General features: G+C 47.6%; 1 long non-coding RNA gene across 1 annotated transcript; it reads right to left on the minus strand.

The window, feature by feature from the left end:
- Window positions 1–9,104: 9,104 nt before the first annotated feature.
- Window positions 9,105–22,871, minus strand: LOC141424056 (uncharacterized). Its single transcript, XR_012448877.1, has 2 exons — window positions 11,696–22,871; window positions 9,105–9,885 (listed from the first exon to the last, which is right to left on the minus strand). It is a non-coding gene; the product is annotated as an uncharacterized lncRNA (long non-coding RNA).
- Between the last annotated feature and the right edge of the window lie 1,447 nt (window positions 22,872–24,318).

Consider the following 24,318-nt stretch of genomic DNA (forward strand, 5'->3'; position numbering starts at 1 on the left):
CCTAAACGTTTTTCAGCCCTTCTTTGTGGAGCTCACTCTACCTTATTCAGTGGTTTGTGGAGAAGCATTCACTCTGAAGGCCAGTGTCTTCAACTATCTGAACAGAAGTATTCAGGTACCAACTCCAGTCTTCTTAGTATACTGTATGTTCTTCCCTTTCAAATTATCATCAAATTTCAGTTGTATGAACCTGTCTTTCCTAAGCTTTTGTGGGCATTCATTGTGTGCTTTAGAAATATGAATTACTATAACTGGGTGGCTGAGTGAATATAAGAGTTTCAAGCTCTATAATGAAAGTTATCTTTTTTTTTTAATTGTGTGGGAGAGGAGGGCGGTTGGGAATGATTAGATGAAGAACTAATTTTTCACCTTCAATTTTTCAATATATCTGAGAATATTACTCACAAGACCCTTCGGAAGCAGAAGGATTTAGGAAAAAATTAAGCTGTATATAAGATGTAAATTTGTTTACTATTCATCCTTGTATTACCTGAAGATATGCTTAGTCTATCACAATGGTTTCATGAACAGTAGCTGTGGAACAAAACAGCAATTTTATAGCAGAAAAAAACCCAAACTTTTAAATATGGTCCATATCTTAGTATTTACACTGTCTACCTCTGCTTCTTTGAGTAACATACTACCTTCCTTATGTATCAGTTTATTAGTGTGTAAAATGGTTTTAGTAATACATATGTGGCTGGGTTTTATGCGACTTGAACGAGAACGAGATATTACAAACTATAAGCCTGGCACAATATACTATGACTAGGCATTGAGTTTTGCTCCCTTCTCTTCTACTGCAATCTAAACAATAAATTTCAGCGTTACCTATAATAATATGGTCTTTGATGCATTGTATTAGCTCTTTTCTTTTAATATGGTATGATCCCTAAACCCAACCTCTTATTGACATCTAATTATTAGATTAATATCAGTAAACAGTAGCTATTGCATGCCATATCAAAAATGCTGACTAATGTGCCTGATCAACATACTTTTTACTTCAACTAAAACTGTTTACAGAAAAAATAAAGGGGTTTGGGATACAGCTCACTTGTACAGCACTTGTGTAATACACATGAGACTTGGGAAACAATTCCAGAGCATCAAAAAAATAAAAATAAAACCATACAAATCTATTCATTTATCAGTATGCATCATTGAATAGCAGCTATTTTTAGGAATGAATAAAAGAATATTTTCATATTCAAGAGAACTATGTTTGCTTATTTGTTGATAAAGTTTTCTGTAACCTTGAGTTGGAATGAACTGATCTAGATGTTTTATATGTTATTTTTTGTAGCAGACACAATTATGAGCTATAGATGACAATGGCCTCAATTTATAAATAAGAAAAAGAAAACAGGCTCATAAGACCTTGTGAGAACTTGATCAACTCAAGTTGTCAAAACACCTGCTTATTTTTCTGTTGATCTCTAAAGAAATGTATTGTCAAATAAGTGAATAATAATACTCTGGTTTTTCTAAACAATTAGTGAGTACCAAAGGTCAGACTAAAATAATAATGGAGCAAGATTTTGAATGTTTCTCCATGGTTTAGATGCCACTCTCCTTACACTAGAATATGTGAAAGGGGGGAAATTTTCTGCATGGATAGTATTACGTTTATGTATGGAAAAGATTTAAATCCTTTTCCTTCTTTTTTTCTTATTTTTCCCTTCACAGATTAATATTGAACTGAAAGAATCTAGTCTTTACCAAGCCAGACTTCTCTCAACTAAAGATGGCAAAGTCAGGACAAAGAAAGCCAAGGCCAGAGAGAAGCACCAGCTTCTCTCTAAAGGCTCAGGGTGACGGTGTCGCAGACCTGAGAGCTGTCACTCTCAAGGCCCGGGTTATAGGCACCATAGAGCTGAGAGCTGGAACAACATACACTGGCAGGAGCTGATGGCTGGACACCCTAAGCCAAAAGAGCTATCACACTAGGTGCTGTCTAAACCGATGTTTCCAACACCCTAGAGCAGCAACCATCATACTAGTCTCTGTTAGCCTCTAAGATTCGAGACACTCTAAACCCGATTCCTGAGCACCAGTTAGCACTAGGGCTGGAGGGGGCTGACACCCTAGGCCCAAGGGCTAACAGTAGCCAGTGTCAAGGGCCTGTGTCCTACACCCTAGTCCTAGTCCAGAGAGCGGTAACACTAGCCACTGTCAAAGGCTGAAGATCTTGAAACCCTGGGCTGTAAGAGCAGCCAGTGTCAAGTGCTGCTGTTCCCTCAACCTAGGCCCAGGGGTGTGACACCCCATGGCGTCAAGGGCTGAGTGTCCTGACACCCTAAAGCCTGAGAGGAGCAACAAGTACTGTGTCAAGGTCAGAGGTTCTGAAATCCTAGGCCTGACGGCACGAACCTTAGCCACTCTCCAGGGCTGAGGGTCCCACCACCCCAGCCCCGGGGGGTGTAAGTTGATGTGGCGTCACAAGCTGACCTGCCTGACATCCTAAGGCGTGAGAGCTGTAGCTTGATCTGCTGTGAGGACAGAGGGTCTACACAGCCTAGGCCCAACACCTTTTACGCCGGCACCTCCTGAAAGCTGTGGATTCTGACTCCCTGGGCCGAGACCCATCAAGTGCTGAGCGGCCGGGCACCTAGGCCCGAGAGCTGGAGCACTCCTTGGGCCCTGAAAGCCATGGGCTATGACTCCCTCTGTCTGAGACCTGAAATGGTAACTGCCATCAAAAGGCCATCGCTTCTGACACGGGAGGCCCAAGTGTAGTAACACTGGCTGTCATGTTCTGCCAGAAGCTATGACATCTGCTGTCGGGTGCACTGTCATGACGTCCTAGGCACAAGAGCTGTGACCTTAGTCACTGTCACGTGCCCAAGGAGCCCACACTCATGGCCAGATGGCTGCAGCACTGGCTGCTTTCAAGGGTCAAGGATGTCACGACCATGAGGCGGAGAGCTGCAAAACCAGCTGCTGTCTGAAGGCTGAGGGTCCTGCTGCGCTAAACTGAGAGCTATGAGACTGGGGGCTGCAAGAGCTGAGTGTCCATCACCAGGAGGGCTCAGGAGCCGTCACAGCTGCTGGAAGCCAAGGGTTACAGAAGCTGCCAAGCGCAGGAATGCTAGTGGTTAAAGCCCGGGGCTCTAGGCCTCCAGTGAAGGCCTGGAGCCAAGGCTCTAGGGATGGAGCAATGACGCCTAGCTCCCGTGGCTTCAGCTGGGGGCCTCTGAATCTCCCGGGTCAGCCCTAGACCTGGGGCTCCAAAGGGCCTGACTGTCAGCCCTGGAAGAGCGTCTCCTCACCTACTCAGGCTTTTTATCCAGGTATGGTGCAAAGACCAAGCCAGCTGATCGCTAACTCCCACAGCGTCCTGCTCTGGAGTAGTGCTGGCCCAGTGGGTCTTTCTGGAAGCCTAGGTGCGGAGGGTTGGGCAGGTGAATGGTCATACCTGAGTGACCCCACCACCATCACTGTCCCTGTGTGGCCAGAATTTGAATGCTTGGTGTCCTTCCCCTTGTCTTCGGTCATCCCTGGCCCAGTCTCCAAGTTCCTGTGGCTCAGATGAAGTAGGGATGCTATGTCCTGCAGAAAACATCAATGCTAGGTGAGGCTGCCCACCTCTCCCCACTGGCGACCAGCCCTGGCCTCCTCTTCTGCCCCTCAAATTCACTGAGGTGTCAGAAGGTGACTGTTCTTCCTCTTGGCCAGGTTGGCAGTGCAGACACCCAGGTGGAGCAGACCCTGCAGCAGGGGTCACAATCTGCAGACCCTGAGCTCAGTGCCCTGGGCCACCCATGGGGACTGGCTGGGACAGTGGGAAGGAGGTGTTGAGCAAGGCACAGGTGTCAGCAGGGTCAGGACCAGGTGCCAGGGCTCCCAGGATGTCTTCGGGAAATGACTGAGGGAAGCAACCCTTCCCTGCCTGCCTAGGTGCTGCTTGGGACAAGGCTGGCGTCCTCACCCTGGGCAGCCACTCCTTGTACAGCCAGAGTTTGGGTGGCCTGGAGATAAGGGGGGGATGTAGTTCATTAAGAAACAAACCGAGGCTCCTTCTGTATTGGGGGTTGGGCTCAGGCATCTTGTCTGGGACCTTGACATTGTCAGAGGCACTGTGGCCCTCTGTCCTGTATCAGGGACGGGAAGGTGACGGATGGGGTCCTCAGTGTCCCTGCTCACATCAGCCCAAGGAAGGCTTTTTTGCAAAGCCTACCCCTGCTGATCCCGGGCCTGGAGGGGGCTTTGTTCTCACTCCCACCTTAGTGCTCAAACCTCTGGAACCTGTTGACACACAAATGCCCTGTCAGAGGCAGGGACAGAATCACTGCGTTTGCACAGTGTGGGCTGTAGCTTCCCGGGGCTCCATGTCCAGGACAGCCCGCGCTCCCCCTCCAGTCTCTCCCCTATTCCAGTCTCTCCCCCTCCCGCTCCAGTCTCTCCCCCTCCCCCTCCAGTCTCTCATCCTCCCCCTGCAGTCTCTCCCCCTCCCCCTCCAGTCTCTCATCCTCCCCCTGCAGTCTCTCCCCCTCCCCCTCCAGTCTCTCATTCCCCCCTCCAGTCTCTCATCCTCCCCCTCCAGTCTCTCACCCCTCCCCCTCCCGTCTCTCCCCCTCCCCCTGCAGTCTCTCACCCTCCTCCTCCAGTCTCTCATCCCCACCTCAACACCATCTCCAGCTCCTGCTCAGGACAGCTGACCTGGGTCCTTTCACCCTTTGAAAATGGCCTGACAGATGTGTCCCACTGAGCAGCTTGGTTGGCACCCACCCCATCCTCCACTCAGCAAGTAGCTAGTGAGCGCCTACTGAGTACGGGCATGGGGCCAGGCAAAAGACTCACTGGTGAATACTCACAAGTGAAGTGTCTACACACTTGATTCACACGACAGAAAATAGGCCCAGAGAGGGCAGAAAAAAAATCCCAGGTAACACAGCAAAGGGAGTGCAGGAAAAAGCAGTTCCCACCCCATTCCCCACCCCCCTTTTCCATCCATCCTGCTGGACAGCCTGGTCATCCAGTGCTCTCCTAGACCTGATTTGGACATTTTCAGGTGCATGGAGGGTGGGCTCTCCACGGCCGTGGATCTGCATGGGACCTCCCCCACTTGCCTTCCTATGATTTTAGGCAGAAATGCACATCAATTCCTATTTCCTCTTGGCTGGAGATCCAGAAACTCTGGGTAGCAGAAGAAGCCACAGTGGAGGAGCAGTGTTTGGTCCCCTGGCTGTGCACGTGATTTCACTCCCAGGGAAGGCAGAGAGACGTGTGTAGCCTGCCCCTGACAAATGCGTTGGGACTTGCAACTGTGACCTTTGGAAATAGGGTCTTGCAGATGGAATTATTTAAGATGAGGTCGTTCTAAGTCGGAGTGGACCCTGATTCAATGACTAGGATCCTTTTAAAAAGAAAAAACAAAAGGTTGGGGGCGGGGATGAGGTGCACACCTGTAATCCCAGAACTCAGGATTCAAGGGCAGGAAGATTGCAAGTTCAAGGCCAGTCTGGGCTATATAGCAAAACAGAAGAGAGAGAGAGTGGGAGAGAGAGAGATTGAGGATGGCCTGTGGTTTTCACTGGGGGGTTGGGGGAAATGGCAGTACCGGGGATTGAATGCACAGCCTCACCTTCTGGAAGCACTCAGTCACTTGAGCCACACCCCTGGTCCAGCGCGTGGCTTTTTACTTGGCCTTTTTACTTGGCGGAAGCAGAAACTCTGAGCCTGATCACTTCCCAGGATGGAGTTTTCACCACTCCTTAGGAGGAACTGACAGAATTAAACCATGTCGCACACCACGACCTCCTTTATGACTCAGAAATTATCCTCCTGGGTTAGACTTGTTAGTGTCCGTTACAAAGATTTTTCAGAAATATCAACCCATACTCAGCATAAGGAAAGGCCATTCAAAGGTTCGGGATAAATTTCTTGAGCAAATAAGAAATGACTCCATACTATTTTTAAGTGACAGTAATAGTAAAATTTATTAGGAAAAAAAATATACTTTCAGTAGACTGGAAGCAGATAGCCTCGAGAGTGTGAAGTGGAAAGACATTTTGGCAGTGCTGGGGTTTGCACTCGGGGTATTGCACTTGCTAGGCATCCCTTTTTGGATGCAGTATGTGTAAACAGAAGGCTTTGAACAGTGTTGAGGTTTGAACTCAGGGCCACCTGCTCACCACTTGAGACACTCCCAACCCTTTTTTGCTTTACTTATTTTTCAGATATTTTAGATATTTTTCAGATAGGATCTCAAATGTTTGCCCAGTGCTGTTTCAACCGAGATCCTCTTATCCACACTCCCAGGTACTGGAAGCATAGATATGCATCAGCACACCTGGCTTCTGTGTTGAGATAGGGTCTCACAAACTGTACCACCACAGCCAAGTCCGCATCGACTCTATGTTCTTCACACAGGTGTAAAATCTTATTCCTATTTTTGGGACCCTTGGATGGTTTTTGACAACTAAGTCATGTGTTCTCTGCAAGTATTGTGCGTTTCAAACAAGTCTACCAATAGGTAAGTGTAAAAATCTGAGACCAATTTTTCAGAACAACCCACAACCTGGTCCTAGTGTGCAAGAGCCTGTCCCAAGGTACTGTGAGACCAAAGGAAGAGGCAGGCAGACCCAGGATGGATCACACAGTGAAATTCACTGGGGGACTTTTTTGGGGGAGTGGTACTGGGGATTGAACTCACGGACTTGAACTTGTATGCCTTGGACCCAGATCTTCCTGCCTCCACCTCCTGAGTAGATGGGAGGGTCATCACACCCAGGGTGTGTTTGAGATAAAGTCCTAGGTTGGCCTTGAACCTCCACCCTGCTGTCTCTGCCTCTCGAGTTATTGGGAACTTTCTGTGGAAGCATGGTGCTGGGAACCAGCAAGACCATTGGATCCCCTCAATTTGGGTCAGAAAAGGGTGTATTTATGAGTCAGAACAAAAGTGATTTCATCATGGCTGAAACGGACCAGGCTTATCTTATGATAATCTGGAAGAATAAGGCACAGCCCTGGTGCCAGGGTCCTCACGGTTTGCTGGGAAACTCCCCAGGAAAAACCAGCCTCAGTTTCTCAGGGGTGATCACGGCCGTTTCAAGAAAGATGGCTGCAGTTGTGTCAGGCTGGATCCATACACCAGTCTTAATATTTGGGGGCGCTCACTGGCAATAGGACATTGTAAAACAAAATGATTTATATGCTAAGGTCTTGCCGCTTGTATAAATATTTGCACACAGTGTGTACTTGTGCGTTTCAGCAGTGGGCCAGGGGTCCTGACATTCCTTCCTTTTTCCTATAAATGAAAAAGAGTCACAGTGCGTGACCACTGAGAAATAGATGTGTAAAGTGAGCTTCTATCAGGGTGATGCAAAGTTAGACACTGAAAATATCGAGTACTTTGAAACAAACTACTTTCTTCGTCTCTCCCTGCAGTTTGGATGCAGTATGTGTTTACAGTAGGCTTTGTGAGCTTTTTATTTTTAATGGTGTTGGAATTTGAACTCAGGGCCTTACCACTTGAGACATACTCCCAGCCCATTTTTGCTTTAGTTATTTTTCAGATAAGGTCTCATATTTTTGCCCAGAGCTGTTTCAACCAAGTTCCTCTTATCTACACCTCCCAGATACTGGGATGATAGGCATGCATCATTATACCTGGCTTCAGTATTGAGATAGGGTCTCACAAACTTTTTGCCTGGGCCGGCTTCAGATAGTCATCCTCCTACCTATGCCTCCGACGTAGCTGGGATCATAAGCCTGTGCCACCGTGCCTGGCCAGCATCCATTACTCTTTTCAAAATTAGGATCTGTTCATTGTAGAGGGGCTGCATTGTGACAATTCCAGATGGGCTTGTATTGCACATAGATTAGACCACCCACCATCTCTCCCTCGACCCCTCCCCACCCCACTTACAGCAATCGCAAGAGATTTTTTTGCTCTAGTTCATAGCATATGTGAAGTCCATCCTTCATATTCCCTCCCCTTCATCTCCCTCATTCAGCTCCTCTCCCACTAGCACCCCACACGCTGTACACATTTTACAGTCCTGTCTTTCATTGTGAATATTTAAGTTCATGTTCAAACCCCACTGTGGGTAAACTTTACTTTGGTTTGTTCAACCCCTCCCATTTCTTCCCCTTACCCCTTTACCTCCCACCCCCATTTTCGGCAGCGTTCAGTGCACACCCTGTGTCCTCTTCCTTCACAGGCATATGTTTTACGACATTACTGACGCTCCAGCCTTCTCTCCTCCTCTCCCTCCTCCCCCGAGGCCCTAGAGCAGCTCCACGTTTACAAATGTGTTCTACATCTGAGCGTGTGTGCGATCACGCTTGTTCTGTGTGTGTGTCTATCTTTGGATCTGTCTTCCATGTAGGAGAAAACATGCAGCCTCGTCTAAGCTCATCTGGTTCAGCCCTCCACCCTTTACGCTGTGCCCCCCTTTGTCTAGAAGCCCATTCGCATCTCATCGATGGCTCTCTTGCCTCAGAATATTGTCACCCTGTTGTCTGCCTCTTGGGTTTTATTTGCTTCTGGCTGACACATGGCGTCCAGCTGCTTCTTCCCCACCTGCTCCTGTGTTGTGCCACACCCCCATTTCCCACCATGTTTTTCTGCAGTCACTCAACCTCTCTGTGCTCATCTCTGGAACAGCCTTACCTCTTCCTGCAACTTATTTGCTCACAAACGGCTCCATTCTACACCCTCCTTTATTTCCAGCTCTTTCTATTTCATCTCCTCTCTCCATTCTCCTTGGCTTTTATAAGACCGGACCAGAGGTGGTGATAAAAGTGCCCCAGGATGACTCAAAGAGCAAGTGCACCTTTCGCTGTGTCATCCCTCTCCCGGGACCATTTCCAGGGAGGCCTCTCTGGGGTCCACCGTTCCTTTATATCTGAGTTGGGATTCTTTTCCAGGCACCCATGGAAGTTTCTGCATTCTTTCTACTCTTCCTGATGTCCACTTCAACAGCTTCCCCTCGTGTCTGGCATCCAATTCCAGCTTAGGATCTGCGGCGTCTTCTATTTTTCACACATGAAAAATCATCCAGGATTCTTTTTCAGAGCTAAGACCTTGGTCAAACATGCGTAACTGATGCACACAACAGTAATATTTGACAAAGGAAAAAACCACACACGCTTCATGAAGATTAAAGGACATTTCATCTTTATTGTATTTCCCCAAGGGAAGAGTGGCCCTGTCCTCTTTGAACACACAAAACATGGGCGCTCTTACAAAACACATACCCTTTATAAAATGGCAAACCAACCTGTCAGTGCAAGTCGATGTTCACAGTTCAACAACAAAGGCTAAAACATCAAATAAAAATGTATATTCCCAACAATTTGAGTATTCTTACATAGCTATAATATATAAGTAGAATGGATAAAAAGAACTTATTGTAAGAGTAAAAACATTTATGAATGTGTAAGTTATAATCTGAATAATGAAAATATAAAGAACAGCATGTTTTCAAATCTACAACCATCTCAAAACATTGCAAATAAATATAGTAAACATTTTATGACCAACTTATTCAAAATAATTCAATATAACTTATGATTTATATTAACTATATTTACACTAACTCTATTATGATCCCACGTGTCTAAGTTTACATATTAAAAAGTCATCAAATCTGGCAAACCAAATATACGTGAGCAAATGACCGCAACGTGAATTTTGGTGAGACTACAGGTGCCTCAGGAAAGAAGGGACCCAGCAAGGCCTGATTTCCCTTCATTCCTTCATGGACTCCCAGGTGTGCCCCCACACCGAGGAGTGGGGTAGTTTTATTAGGCTTGTTCTGGAAGAATCTGGGTTCTTCTAGGTTTGGGAAACTCCTCGCTCTTCCTTGCTCCAGCTGGCTTCAGTGTTGGTTTAGACTTCCTGATGAACATTCCCATCTCCCTGGGCACAGCGATCTGGAAGGCAGAGAGAAATGATGTCATAGGCAATGCTCCAGGAGGAAGGTGATCGACAGGCTAAGTCAGTCCCAACAAGGGTTTGGAACCACTTACAGATCCTAATTCACCTCTAGCCCTTCATCCAGTCTTGGGGATTGAAAGCAGGCTTCGTGCTTGCCAGGGAGGTACTCTATCCCTTGAGCTATGACTCCAGCCCTTTATTTTATTGCTTTAAGCTAGGTTCTCCTTAGCGTTGCCTAAGCTGGCCTCCGACTCCTGACGTCCTGTCTCTATCTCCCAGTTAGCTGGATTACAGGTATACACAACCATGCCCAGCTCTGAAGCATCACCAAGAATTGTGATGACTCTTGGGCTTTTCTTTCCATGACTCCAACAATCACTTAAGCCCTGAGGTCAGGCCCAACAGTCTTCTGTAGAGCAGAACATGAGGTGATTCTGCTCAAGGAAGGAAGAAAAAAGCGATGTCAGACACAGTTCCCTAGGTGTGAACTCACAATGCGACTGTGGACTAAACTCAGACCGTGGTCCTCTCCACTTACTGAAAATGTGAACCTCTAACCGTGCGACAGCATTCCTGACGTCAGGATGTCATGAACCAGGACACCAGAACCCGAATCCCAAACCAAACTCCCGATGTTTCATCCTCGGATGAACCGGGCTAGCTGTGCTCTACAAAAATCAAACCTTTGCTCAATGCTCTGCTCACATCCATCACTGTTAAGGTGTGGCTTGTGTGCAGCCACCGCAAGCTGCGCACAGTTCCGACCAACGTTCTTGACCATAAACTTGAGGGGAAAGGGAGAAGAGGGGAACTTGGTCCAACAGTGGTAGGGTAAGGAGAACAAGAAATTTCAAAGAGAATTCTGGCCATAGGAAATTTGTTTCAAGTCAAATTAGGACTAAACTAGTTAGTGGCCATCTGTCATTGATAATATTCAGACCTCCCACATTTTCTTCTTCCTTCCTTCCTTCCGTCCTTCCTTTCTCCCTCCCTCCCTCTGTCCTCCCCCTTCCTTCCTCCCATTTTCCTTCCTTCCCTCCTTCCGTCCTTCCCTCCATTCCTCCATTCTTTCTTCCTTCCTTCCCTCCATTCCTCCATTCTTCCTTCCTTCCTTCCCTCCATTTCTCCATTCTTCCTTCCTTCCTTCCTTCCCTCCTTCCCTTTCTTTCTTTTTTCTTATGGCACTTGGGTTTGAACTCAGGGCCTTGACTTGCTGGACAGGTGCTCTACTATACTTGAGCCATGGCTGCAGTCCTATTTTGCTTTAGTTATTTTCCTATGGGGTCTTGTTTTGTACCCATGCCTGCCTAGATCCTGACCCTCCTATTTTTACTTCCCACATCACTGTGTTATCAGTGAGTCCCCAGAGTTGGTACCGCATGGGACCCTAGGTCAAGACTGAATTAAGAAGTGACGGCAAAAGCTCGGATGATGGGCATATGGAGGTTACAGCTAGCGGATACTCGCGGCTGACAGAAATCAGCACTTGCTCACAGCTGCCATTCGGACCCAATGGCTTTGGGTTAAAGGATTTCTACCTCATCCGAGCCCTAGCGACACTTGGGTGTCTCTGAGGCCTGGCTATATGGCCGGCCCCTGGCCCCCAGCACGTCTCTCAGGGTCACTTCTCTCTGGTTGTCATTTCTATGGCTGTGCAGTGACCGGGAGTGTCTTACAGCCTGGGATGGTTGGGCTGCTTTATGGTGTGGCACCAGGTGTGGCACGGAGTGGTCAGGCAAGGGGGTTTCAGGATTTCCTAAGCAGACATCAAATCGCCCTGGGCACACTACAAGGACACAGACACACCTTTACTGAAGCCGATGATGGAACAGAGTTCTAAGGCAGGTGGGTGCGGTCTCGCCCCCACACCCAGAGGTCCAGGTTATAGGCCTGGATCTGGAAAGAAAAACAGCTTCATGAACAGTGCTGCTCCCCAGGGAGACCTCTCCCCATGTCCGGCCTCCACTTCTTTCTAGTTCCCAAACCCATTCCTTCCTTCGCTCTCCAATCCAGAGCCTTCCCCCCAAGTCCTTCGCAGCCCGGACCCTCACCTCTTCACACTCCTCTCGGGACACCCGCATCCTCCAGCCCATGGATCGCATCATCTGGTACCGTAACTTGTGGAACAGAGGGTGCTGGAAGTAGTTCTTTCCGTAAAGAAAGTAAAATATGTCTTGCTTAGGAGCCTGGTTGTCCTCTTCCATGTCATTGGCCAGATATCTGGGGAAAGAAATCAGAGCCCTCGTCAGAGGGACAGCCAGGGAGCACCTGCACCTGCAGTCAAGTGCCAGGAAGAAGAGCAGGCTGACCCTCTCAGCCCAGGGACACATCACCCCTGCTCTGTACAAAGAGGACTGTAGAGCCCACTGTGGGACAGAGGTCTCCCAAGGGGCCTCTCACACTGTGATGATGGAGAAAAGCCCATCTGGAGATCCTGAGGCTGTCCCCTGCCACTATCATGCCCTGCAGCTGGCATCATGGCTCCCCATCTCCCTCCTCACTCCCTTTGCTCTACTTGGGCTGTGTGCACACCTGTGTCCCCACTACAGAGTAATGACCAATGGGTGTGGCCTAACCCTGTCCATTTCTCCATTTATCCCTGCCCAATCAAGTGGTTGATGGAGAATTTGGCTCATGAGATGTGTTAATTCCACCACCTTTACTCAGACCTCTCTTTCCATCCACCCATGTGCCCTGGTGCAGAGGTTGCTGGGCCAAAGGTTTTCTTGAATGAATGAATGAATGAGGGAACAAGTGAGTGAATGAATGAAGGGAAGATTCAAGCCAAATGCCATTACTGATTACTTCATTGATACAACACAACAATAAAAACACTTTTAAAATGAACAGAACTTAGCTGAGTGCTTCAAGAATGGTGGCCTGTGCCCATGGAGCTTTAGCCTATCGGGCCTCAGCAGCTGCTGGGAAAGAAGAGCTCTCCTGTCGCCAGCACACAGCAGTTAAAGGCAAGTACATATAGCTTGGCTCTCACTCCACCGACTTTCAGGACATGATGCTTAGAAACCACAACCAAGCAGGTGGGCGTGGTGGCATATGTCTGTAATCCCAGCTACATGGGCAATGGGGAAATCAGAGGATCATGGTTTGAGGCCAACCCCAACAAAAAAGTTAGCAAGATCCCATGTCACAAAACAAGCTGGGCATAGTGGTATATGTCTATAATCCAAGCTAGGCAGAAGGCAGAGGTAGGAGAAGGATGGTAGGGGGCAAAAAGTGTGAGGCCCTACCTGCAAAACAGACCACAGCACAAAGTGTTGGTAGAGTGTTTACCTAGGAAATACAAGGCCCCAAGTTCAAACACTAGTACTGCCAAAACAAACCAAAAATCCGAATAAAAAATAACCTCCCACCACGCAAGCAGGATTTCTGCCTGAAGTGGGGGGCTTTGGCTCATACACCTCTATTGCCTGCAGTTTAAATTGGCTAGACAACGAGCAGAAACCTAGTCATTTTGAAGACAAGTAATTAGACTCCTATCACTTGGTAATAAATAATGGAGCCATGACAGGTGACTGCAATTTTTTTTCTTTTTGGTGGGACCAGAGTTTGAACTCAGAGCTTCACCCTTAGAAAGTAGGCACTCTAGAGCTAAGGCATGCCTCCAGTTCATTTTTGCTCCGGTTATGTTTGAGATGGGGTCTTGCAAACTGTTTGCCGGGCTGCCTTTGAACCACGATCCTCCCATGTCAGCCTCGTAAGTAGGTAGGATTGCAGGCATGGACACCAGTGCCTGGCTCAAATTTGCTATTTGGTAAAGACGACAGATCCAAATACTGCTTTATCTACTTTAATCTCTGCTCATAAAAATGCTTCTGAGCCTGGTGCCAGTGGCTTACACCTGCAATCCTAGCTACTTGGGAGGCTGAGACTGGGAGGATCACAGTTCAGGCCAACTTGGGCAAAAGTTATTGAGACCCCCATCTCAATGGAAAAAGCTGTGTGTGGTGGCACACACATCTCATCCCAGCTATGGCAGAAAGCATAAAATAGACAGATTACGGTCCAGGCCAGCCTAGGCAAAACCAATAATCTATCTGCAAAATAACCAGACTATCTCCAAAAAGGGCTGTGTAGAATGCCTGCCTAGCAAGTGTAAACCTCTGAGTTCAAATCCCAGTACCACCAGCAGCAGCAGCAGCAATATCTATGTATAAAAAAGTAATTTTTGGTACAGGTGCTGTTTAAGTGCAGCAGAAGTCTAAGAAAAATGGACTCAGTGGAGAGAAGCAAACAAGCAGCAGCCTCCACACGGTGCCTCACAGGGTGGTGACACGAGACGCTGTGACCAGTAAGTTCTCCTAGCTGGACTCCTGCTTGTGTTCTGACTTCTTGGGGCAATCAGTAATTCCCACTGCTTGACAACAGAGCAGGCAGGGCTAGCAAGAGCTTTGGAAGCTTCCTCATGCTTGAGGAACTTACATTTTAAAGCCTCTAGGGCCCAGGGCTCCAATTAAACAGATGCTGTTTTGGAACAAAACAATTATTCGCAGTCACATATACAAGGCTGTCAAGGTGGCGAAAGTTTTAAAGACAGGAACAACACATTTAGGCCTGGCGGAGTGGCTCAAGTGGCAGAGCGCCTGCCTAGTGAGCGTGAGGCCCTGAGTCAAACCCCAATACCACAAACAAACAACCAAACAAACCAAAACAAAACAAAGCCAGCGTCTTTAGATATGATTTTTAACCAAGACACAGATGACATAAAGGAACAATGTCCCACAGGTCTGTGCATTATGGATAAAATGCACTCTGTCAGATACCATACCATACCTTCATAGACGTGTTATACAATGAAATAAATGAAGTAAAAAGATCCAGGTAGCGAGTTGTGAATACCAGTGCAAACAGAAGCTGGCTTTTCCCGGAAATACCTGAACAAACAGAAAGAAAGCATGAGAAAAGTCCTGGAGAGCGACACGGGAAGTGTGTGTGGGGCAAGGGCTGGCGTCGGAGGCCCGGGTCTAGGACAACTGTGAGTAACCAAGAGTACTTCCAGTTTTTCTTTCCTTTAGCATCCCAGTGTGCACTACTCTTGAAGGCCCTGCCAGCTTTTGTCTTCCTGTGATAGGTGAGTCTAGGAAAGTGACTTCATTGTACCACCAGCACACCAGGACGGGTGTCCTCCAAGGAGCACTGCGCTTCTCATTCTGTCACCTCAGGCAGGAGTACATTTCTTTCAACAGCTGGGCTATTATTAGCATTGTAACTGTCTTTACCTCTGGATCGTTCCATTTTAAAATACGGTCTCCATGGCTAGGGGCATATGACGCAGTAGAAGCATGCTTGCCTAGCATGCTGAGGCCGTGGGTTCAATCCCCAGTGCCATCACAACAAACCAGAGCCCAAACCCAGTTTCTCCATGGTGACAAATCTTTGGAGGGTGGAGTTGGAAGCTACTCTGATTAAGGGGACAAGGAATCAGCTGAGGAGACTGGTTTAGGTCTCCAAGCAGGAGCCTCTCGTCCCCTGGAATAATGACACAACAGTGCACACCTACTTGGTAGGAGGTGGAGATGAGGAGGATCAAAGTTTGAGGTGAGCCTCGACAAAAAAGTTTGAAAGACTCCCATCTCAACCAACAAGCTGGGTGTGGTGGCATGCACCTGTGACTCCAGCAATGGAGGAAGCACAGGTAGGAGGGCTGTGTCCTAGGCTGGCCCTGGGCAAAAACGAGACCCTATCCAAAAGAATAACAAAAACAAAGGGCTGGTGGAGTGGCTCAAATGGCAGAGCGCCTGTCTAGCAAGCAAGAGGCCCTGAGTTCAAACCCCACTATAGCAAACAACAACAACAAAGTTACAAATAAAAAAAAATTAAACTCCATCTTTTAGATTCATCATACATCATTTTGGTTTTTGTTTTGAGGCAGGATCTCTCTCTCTCTCTCTCTCTCTCTCTCTCTCTCTCTCCCAGGCTGGTCTTGAACTTTATATCCTCCTGCCTCAGCCTCCTGGGTGCTGAGATCAAGGTGTGCACCACCATGCCCAGCACCATTATGCATTTTAGTAAGCATGTATTTAACAGAAGAGTCACTACAACCAAGTGACATTCATAACACCCCGGGACATAAAATAAATCACATTGTTTTTCAATGACACTTCATAGTTTGCTGAAACTAAGAACCTGGATGCAAGAATGTTATTTTCTAAGTATGAGTAATTACAGTTCCAGCTTATTCACAGTAACATCTAAAGAGAAACCAAGAAAAGTTGACTCTTTCCAAACCCATCAACAGAAACCAATTTCAAGAGCCAAAGGAAGAGATTCAGGCAGCACATGTGCTGTTAAGTCTTTTCCTCAGCAACGAGGACTTTTTTCCACGAGAGATCGGTGTTCAAAGGAGAAGCCATGAAGCTGATGGTAAAAACTAGACCCGAGATGGGGAAAGAAACTGGAAGCAGACAACTCACACTGGATGTTTGTTGAAGCCTTCAAAGATAAGTTTCCAGTCTGCTTGCTGTACGGTTCCACCTAATGTTTCAAACTTATAGGATACAAGCTGAGCACCTATACTCTTAGTTACTGTGGGGTCTAAGACTGGAAGGAATGCAGTTCAAGGCCAGTCCAGGCAAATAGTTTGTGAAACTCCCTCTCCAAGAAAACCATAGCAAAATGGACTGGACGTGTGGCTCAAGTGGTAGAGTGCCTGCCTTGCAAGTGTGAAGCATTGAGTTCAAATCCCACTTCTACCAAAAACCTTACAGGATACAGATGGGCAAATTTTTCCATAAAGGGTTGATTCTTTAAAAAAAAAAAAAAAAAAAGGAGGAGGGGAGGTTGGAGGTACAGCTCAAGTGGTAGCATTTGCCTGTTTAGCAAGTGTGTAGTCCTGAGTTCAAATCCCAGTACTACCAAAAAAAAAAAAAAAAGGAAAGAAAAATTATAAAAAGGGTTTATTCTAAAGCAGCTTTGGAAACCAGGCAGAGTACTTCTGTCCTCATTTTCAGCATTCCTGTACTAAACACCAAGGACAATAATATAGCTCTAATCACTCCTCTTTGAGATTCACCTCACCTGTCACCTCCTCTGGGACATCCTCCCTTGTGCTGTTGATTCATCCAGCTGCTGCCCTCGTTTTTCTTACAGACTTAAAAAGACACACTATGATTGGGTTCCTGCCTCCTCTCTCCCCAAACCTCCACTCACCACAAAGCTGAGATAGGCAGGGGTCGTGCCTTATTCCGTTTTGTATTCCTTATGTGGGACCCTGGGCCTGACACACAGCAGGCTCCACAAGATACTTGCTGAATGAATGGACACATGGAGAAAAGAAAAAGGCAGTCACCTTTACGTGTCACTGGGCAAATTTTCATTGTGTGGTATTTGGGGAATACACTTCTAAAGCATTTCCAAGTCCAGCTGTGTCTTTCGCCTGAACAGTTAATGTGCTCTGTCCCAATTCACTACCAGCTAGAGCATGGAGAGCTCCCTGGGTGAGCACAGGGTAGAGAGGAGGACAGACAGCACTGGCACCATGGTGCAGAATCCAGGCAGGGACCAGCATGCTGGGAATCCCCAGATGCTTACATGATTCTACACTGTGCTCCCTGGCTTGGATCCTGATTGGCAATTAGCAGCCTTTCCCTTTGCACTGTAGAAATGTCAGTCTCCACAGGAAGGCAGGAATCCCAGCTGAGGATGTGAGGGGCCCAGGAATCACCTCGGGGGATGCTGTGGAGTGTTTGCTAGTAACTGCTTGTTGGGCAAATGCTCTACCACTTGAGCCTTACCTCTAGCCCTATCTCCATTTTAATTTATTGATTTGCTGTGCCAGGATTGAACCCAGGGCTCATGCATACTAGGCAAGTGCTCTACCACTGAGCCACACCCGAGCCAACACCAACAACCTGGTTTTAGAACAACATACACCAAAGCTCTCAGGTAACAAGCACTCACAGAATATGCACTGTAAGCACTTCAGACACTGATGTCCTAGTACCAAGTGCACCAAACATCCATAGTAAGTAGCATCACTTGTCAAATGGAAGTCACTCATTAAACTTAACATCTCTCCTGTCTTTACTCACAAAGCTGAGCTACTATATACTTCAGTGTAGCTACTTTAAAGTCTGATGTAGTTAAAAGTTGCATTTTTAGATCAGGGACATAGTAGCTCATCCCAACTACTAGGGAGGTAGAGACTGAAAGGACTGTGCTTTGAGACTAGCCTGGGCAAAAAGTGAGACTCATCTCAACAAAGGATCAGGCATGGTGGTGCACGCCTGTAGGATTCTTGGAGACCCTTTCTGGAACACAGCTAAAGCAAAAAGGGCTGGAGGCACGGCTAGAGCGGTACCGCCCCCTAAGTACTGCTCATCCCAAAAGTGATTAGGTCTTTTTCAACACCCCTGCCACTTCCAAGTGTAACTTCCCAAGCTTTTCAAAAGCCCCTTCTCTATGTGTTTGTGTATAGGTACTGTATACATTTACCCCTCAAAGCATGGCTCATGGCGGCTTTAAGCGTGCTTTTTGAAGCTATGTCTCAGATTCATCATTCCCTGCTATGAGTATGTCTCACTCTAGCTCAGTTCTTTGCGTTGTTTACAATTTTTGTTATAAATCTTGCACAAACATCTTTGTACCTATAGATGGTGTTTTGCACTTACTTAGGTACAATGAACATTTTATACTTTTATGTCATTTGTTCACATATGACAATTTCTATAGCCCAGATTCCTTAAAACTACTGGTACAATAAACATGAACACTGTCACCTAGCACGGCCAAACCTGTCCTAGGGAGGCAGCGACCAGGCCATTAACACCTGCAGGGAACGCCCTTTTCCTCAGCGTAACACTTCCACTTTCTCCACCTAGTGGGTAGATAATGGTGTGTGCTGCCATTTGCACACCCAAGTTCAGAACTAGTGAGGCCGGGGATTTCTGCATGCCAATTGGTCTTATTTTCTGTGAACTGCCAACTTGGTCAATTTTGATGGTTCTTAACCTACTGTCACCTATACTACAGATTATTTCTCTTGGTTTCTTGTCTTTGATTATATTTTGAAATAACAAGTTAACTTAGAGGCATGTGTCACCTTGTCTCTTCCTCAGTCTGCCCGGTCCTACCCAGGACCATGGTACGAATACACATTCAGGTCACCTGTGTCCATCGGCAAACTTTTATTCTTTTCTGCGGAGTTCTTTACACTCCTTGTTGGGAAGCCAGAGGCATCTCTGGCATCTTTTTTGTTGCTTCACACCCATACTATTTATTGCCCATCTGGTTTGACATCCACATATCCACGTTTTTATCTTTTCATACGTGTGTCTTACCATCTCATCTGAACTGCTGGTGCCTTTTTTTCCCCCCTTCAACGCTGGGGATTGAACCTCCAGCCTGCTAAGCAAGCAGTCTACTGCAGCTTCCAGAGCAAAAACTTTGATTGTTGCCAGCGGTTGCTGTGAATTGCCTGGGTGCCTTGCACACAGCAGGTGGTTAATAAATGCTTCAGAGCAATGATCACTCCAGAGACTAGCACTCAATAACAGCACCAAGAGGGAGTTGGGAATATGATGCAAAAGCTTCCCGAAGTACTCAGTGTCAGCAATAAAAGGAGGTATTTTCCACTTACTTAAAAATATAAACCCAAATATGTGATATGCAGAGACACTGTTTGGGAGGTTGACAAGTTTGTAGCCTGCATAACAACATCTAGGAGGGAAGGAGAGAGACCAGGCAGGGGAGGAGGGCTGGGGGTCATGGCTCTCGGGACTCCCCTGTCACTCAAACTCTGTAGATAGAGCACTTAACCGCCTACAGGGAAACAGAGATAGAAGCCCCTTCATCTAAACGCCATGCTTGTTCTCCCAGGTTATCTAGGCAGCGTTCAGGACAGAAAGAGAGCGATGATTTGAGCATACCGAGGATCAGACTGCCATGATAGTTCAGAAATATGACACTCACCCTTCATTTTGGGGAGCCCTCTGTAATGACAATGGCAGATGCAGTCATAAAAGAATGCAGATTCAAACAAGATCAACTCACTGTCCCACTTTTTTAAAAACAGATCCTTAATAGGAGCTGTTCTGGAATGAGATTGCAGGAAACTGAATCCCAGCTTCCTCCCAAGCCCACCCTGTCCCTCACCCTTAGGAAAAAGGGCCTGTGGTTTGGAGGCTGCAGGCCTGTTCAAAAGTGCCAAAATCCTAAAATAAGCCCCATCCCAGTATTTTTGAGGTGAGAAACACAAGCTGGTTCTATATTGTCTCCTATTCCTGTTATATGAGAAATTCTATCAAGTTCTTATTCTTTCAACAACTTTTATAATTTAGGATGGAAAAACAACACAGTTAGTGAAGCCCAGCACTTAATTCTGAAGCAATGATCTTGGTGATTTCTGACAAAGATCTTGGAGATTTCATTTTTTAAGAGGCTGGTTTCGAAAAGTCACACCAGAAGGAAATCCACCGGCCAGAAATACTTGGGAACACACACTATCTTCCTTTGTGGCATTAGGGTTTGAACTCAGGACCTCACTCTTGCTAGGCAGGCATTCTACCACTGGAGCCATCCCCCCCAGCCCTTTTTTGTGATGGGTTTTTTTTTTCAAGATAGGGTCTCCAGAATTACTTGCCTGGGGCTGGCTTTTAACCACAATCCTACTGATCTCTGCCTCCTGAGTAGCTGGCATTACAGGTGTAAGCCACCAATGCCCGGCCCTTTGTTGGCATTGTAGCTGAAGTACTTTCCATTTTCCTTAATGCTCTCAACCTCCCAAATGAAAACAATGAATATGTAAAAAACAAAACAGCAGACCCTCTCCTTGCAACTCACCATCCTCTTAAGAATTAGGAATTCTCCCCAACATTTTAGTGTGGATACAAATTAACTACCTGCCAGAAAAGGAGATTCTAGGACCCACACTCATACAAAGATTTTGAAGTAAAACTAAAGATTGAAAGTAACATCTTAGTACAAGAACAAAAAGACCTAATCCACTAGCATCAAACATTTAAACTAACTCCTTAGGCCAAAGCAGACAGATTTAGTCAAAATCCTTAACTGTGAATTACTGATTGTGTTTCTACCCTGGCTCTGTCACTACGATTACCTTCTGAGATTCCTCTCTCTCAGAACAGGGACAATGGCAACTACCCCTACGTTGTTTTAAGGATGTCTCGAGTAAGTCATGGAAAGCACTTAGTTGACTACTCAATACACAGAAAGTGCTTAAAGTTAGCTATCACAATTGCTTGGCTGTCACTGGAAATCATGCAACTGAGCCTTTCAGTGTACGTCACCTCCATGTAACACACACTGGCTTCAGTACATAGTACATGGACTTTGTAACATCTATGTTGAGTGCTCAAAGTTCTTTTTTTGGTTTTCCTTACTTCCTGGATCTCAGCTATGTTCCTGGGAGACAGGTGAGGCCTGCAGACAGCAGAATCAAAGACACAGTGTTACTTTAGAAGTGAAGATTTTTATAAATCAACCAGATAAATGGAATCTGCCACCCAGGTCCTTTAGGATTCCCATCCTTCGCTGCCTGAAAAAATTAAGTTCTGGAGTTCTTCAAAGTTATAAGTTTAAGGAAGGCTTTGCATTTGACGAAACTATTTAAAATGTGCCTTCCTTAATGAAATATACAACTCCATTATCTGGGAGAGGTTTGTTGCACTGGCTCCCAGCAAGACTTGCATGAAATGAGCATGTCCTGTGGGGAGGGACCAGGCCAACTCACTGGTGACGTGGAGCCAGGAACCGCGTGGGACCACATGGGACCTCAAGGGTACCCAGAGCCGCAGATTTAGCAGAACCCGTTATTAGATAGATGAAGGCCCTCGAAGTTTAAGAAATCATTTGCCTCTCAAAGCAGCACGAACTGCGTCAACAAACTCAAAGACCCAAGCCCCCCCAGCCCTGCGGATGGCGGGTGCGATCCGGGATTCTAGGGCTTGGGTGACCTGACCCGAACCCCCTACAAACCAGCACTATCCTACAGCCCCGTCCTTGCAGGGGCAGGGTGGGCAGCAAGATGACCTCTATCCCCGGCCCTCCCAGGCCCCCATCTCCCCGCTGCCACGTCAGGTCACGGTCCTGTCTTCCTCCCCTCTCCAGTCCCATTGATCCGAGGGTCTCCAACCTGGGTTCCGCCCGGAGAATCCCCCGGATGAGGGACACGCCCACCGGACCCCCATTCCAAAGTTTTCAGACAGAACAGGGCACCGCACAGCGCGGCCAGCGCCCCCTGGGCCCACGGCTCAAATTCAGGAGCAAACCGAGTCCAGCGGGGCTGCGCTGCGACACCAGCAGGGCCACCGCGAGGGGCCGCAGAGTCCCCTCACACCGGGCCCATCGCCCACCGACGGCCGTGATGGCCACCGCGATCCCAGCCCCCTTCCAGGGACGGCCGGGGTCCCCCCCGCCCCGCCCCCTCGGGAGCCCCGGCCCCGCGCGCCCCAGCCTCTTGGGCCTCGCCCGGCCGCTCACCGGCACAGGAGCGCGTCTTCCAGATCTTCAGCAGCAGGATGACGATGGCCGCCAAATGGGACAAGAGTCCGGTCAACCGGAAGATGTTCATGGCGGCGGCGACAGGTAGCAAACGCGCGGCGGCCCCGAGGCTCAGCGGCTCAGGAGGCGGCGGAGGCGGCGACCCCTGAGAGGAAGCGGCGAAGATGGCGAGAGCGGGCGCGACGTGGCCAGGGACGTGGCCGAACCGCCGTCGCGCAGGCGCGGGGCAGGCTGGGAAAGCGGGCGGCCGCCAAGCCCCGCCCCTTAGCCCCGCCTCTTAAAGGAGCCGCTCCCAAGCGCAGGCTGGGCGCTACAGCCGGTCCTGGCTTTCTGCTGAGAGTGGTTGGGTTCTTGTCAACTTCCCTCTGCTGCGCTTCCGGTCTCCCCTTGGTGCCAGAAGTCTTCTTTACTGTTTGAAATGACATTCCTTTGTGAGGGTTTTCTTTTTTTTTTTAATCCCCTAACACTTGTTTTTACTATATGAAAATGTACAAGAGGAAAATCACGCGTGATTGATCACGGTGGACCTGGGCTGTAATAGAGGATGGGCTGAAGTGGGAATTCTGCCGTGATAGAGAATGTGTACGGGGGTGTGGCTCAGTGGTAGAATGCTTGCCTAGCATGTGAGGAGACCCGGGTTTGATCCCCAGCCTTGGAGGGGTGGGGAAGGAAAAAAAAAGATAGATAAATGCAAAATGAGGTGGAAAAGGGAACATTTCCTTAGGATGAGAGATCGATTAGGCTGGCAGCCAGGGTCTGCTGTACAACTTGTAGCCACTTCTGCCTTTGGCAGCCTCCCTGAGCTTGTAGGGCGTTTGCTATTTAACTAAGAAGAAATTTAAACTATAAGGATAATTTATTTATTATTATTATTAATTCTTTTTTTTTTTTACCATTTATCTTCAACTACAAATGTACGTATCAGAGCATTTAGGCTGGGGTTGTAGCTCAGTGTTAGACAAGTCTAGCCTGATTGAGGCTCTGGGTTCATGCCACAGCACCTGGGGGTGGGGAGAGGCCTGGCGTGGTGGCTCACCCCTATAATCTCAGCAATTTGGGAGGTGGAGATTAGAAGGATCATGGTTTGAGGCTAGCAGGACCAAAGAGTGACGGAGGGGCAGGGCGCAATACTGGGGATTGAACTCAGGACCTGGCCTGGCTAAAGCACTTAACCACCTGAGCCACAGTCCCAGTCTAGCTGGTGGCCTTTTACCTGGCAGAAATAGAAGCTGTCATGGAGTGTTGGCGGGGAAGGAAAGGCCAGTCAAAGGTTTGGGATAAGTTTCATCTCCAAATAAGAAATGATTCTGTACTCTTGTCCCAGGTGTAAAATCTTGTCATTTTTGTTGAGTCACATGTTCTCTGCAAGTATGACGTATTTCAAACACGTCTACCAACTGGTAAGTATAAAAGTCTCAGACCAGTTTTTCAGAACAACCCACAACCTGGTCCTGGTGTATGAGATCCTGTGAGACCACAGAAAGGCAGACACACCCAGTATGGATCACACAATGCAATTTATTGGGGTCCTTACAAAGTTTTTTTGGGTGGTACTAGAGATTGAACTCAGGGCCTCAAGCTGCTCTACCACTGGAGCCACGGCCCATGTTCCTTTTACTTTCAGCTTGCTTTTCAGATAGGGTCTTGAACTTTTACTCAGGCCAGCCATGGACCCAAATCCTCCTACTCCCACCTCCTGAGGAGATAGAATTATAGTCACGAGTCACTACACTGCCTTGCTTTTTTGGGGGGTGGAGTGGGAGGTAAGACTGGTGTCTTGAACTCAGGGCTTCACACTTGCAAAGCAGGTGCTCTACAGTTTGAGCTGTACCTCCAGTCCATTTTGCTCTGGTTATTTTGGAGATTGGGTCTCTAGAACTATTTGCCTGGGTTGCTCTCCAACCTCAACCATCCCAATCTCAGCCTCCCAAGTAGCTGGGATTACAGGAGAG

Source organism: Castor canadensis, chromosome 6 (assembly GCF_047511655.1).
Source record: "Castor canadensis chromosome 6, mCasCan1.hap1v2, whole genome shotgun sequence".
In the NCBI taxonomy this organism is placed as follows: Eukaryota; Metazoa; Chordata; class Mammalia; order Rodentia; family Castoridae; genus Castor; species Castor canadensis.